We start from the raw sequence: 1,672 nt of genomic DNA on the forward strand, positions 1-1,672 counted from the left end.
TACACCCATGTGTTCCCCAGCTCAACACCCTAAAATTATATTTTTCCCAACAAAACTTCAGTGTTATTCTATCTAAATAATTTTCCTCTGTCTAAAAACCCCAAATACCTTATAAAGCCTAAAATAACCAACTTACCCAGATTTTGGGATGGTGCCCAAGTTAGCCTAACCAACAAACTACTCCAACAAACTTGTAAAGAATCTTCCCAAGAGTAATATGGTGGCTTCCGATTGTCGAACTAGCGAGAATCAAAGCTGAAAATGAGGAGAGAAGGTAGAGGAGATGAGGTTTAGAGAGGGGGAGAGTTTCATGCAAAAATTCACACTGAATTCTCAAGGTTTGTGTATTTATAAAATATGGATTCGTAGACGAGTCCATGAAGGGAGTTCGTCGATGAACTTGTAACCCTCATCAACAAACTTCAGGTTCTGCTCAACCCCTCTCGATAACTTCTCATTGACGAGACACGAGTCCACGTCGACAATCCCAAGAAGACTGCTCGTCGATGAACACTCTGCGCCCGTTGAAGAGACCCTGCTGATTCTCTTTTGAAAAAAATCATTTTCTCTCCTTTCTTTTATTTACTTAATTCCTATAATTCTTCAGGTCTCTATGTGGTATCTCTGTAGATTCGAGCAAGATTGAGGTGATAGTGGACTGGGTACGACCTAAGAATGTGCAGGAAATCAAAAGTTTCCTGGGATTGGCTGGATACTACAGCAGGTTTGTTAATGATTTTTCTAAATTGTCTAGTCCTTTAACTAAATTGACTAGGAAATGTGTGAAATTTGAGTGGACTGATGAATGTGAGCATAGCTTCCACCAGTTGAAGTAGTGTCTCATCACTGCACCAATGCTGAGGATTCCTTTAGGAGAAGAGGGTTTCGTGATTTACAGTGATGCATCACATAAAGTACTTGGTTGTGTTCTAATGCAGCAGGGGGGGAGTTATAGTGTATGCTTTACAAAAATTGAAAGAATATGTGAATAATTACCCTACCCATGTTCTGGAGTTAGCAAGGATGGTCTATGCGTTGAAAATTTGGAGACATTATCTCTATGGGGGTAGGTACGAGATTTTTACTAATCACAAGAGCCTGAAATACTTTTTCACATAGAAAGAATTAAACATGAGGCAAAGGCATGGTTTTAGCTGATTAAATATTATGTCTGCACCATTAGTTACCACCCGGGAAAGGCTAATGTGATGGCTGATGCTTTGAGTTGAAAATCGATGGGAGCATTGGTATCTGCAATGGAGATTCAGCATCTAGTCCTGATGGATCTGGAGAGACTTGGGATAGAACTTGTAGAGGGTAATCATCAGGCATTTATTGCCAATTTGGTGCTGCAGCTGACCCTACAGGAAAGAATTAAAGCGGCTCAGAGGGGTGATGCAAAGTTAGTAGAGCTCATAGAGAAAGTACAAGATGGAAAGGAGGCAGATTTTAGCATCTCAGATGATGGAGCCTTGAGGTTTCGTACCAGGTTGTGTGTCCCTACTAACCCTGAGATTAAGAAAGTGGTTTTAGAGGAAGCGCACCGATCTCTGTATACGGTACACCCTGGTAGCACTAAAATGTATAGGGATCTTCAAGAGTCTTTTTGGTGGAGCAATATGAAAAAAGAGATTGCCGAGTTTGTAGCATAGTGTTTGATATGCCAACAAGT

This window comes from Malania oleifera, chromosome 4, assembly GCF_029873635.1.
Source record: "Malania oleifera isolate guangnan ecotype guangnan chromosome 4, ASM2987363v1, whole genome shotgun sequence".
NCBI classification, from domain to species: Eukaryota; Viridiplantae; Streptophyta; class Magnoliopsida; order Santalales; family Ximeniaceae; genus Malania; species Malania oleifera.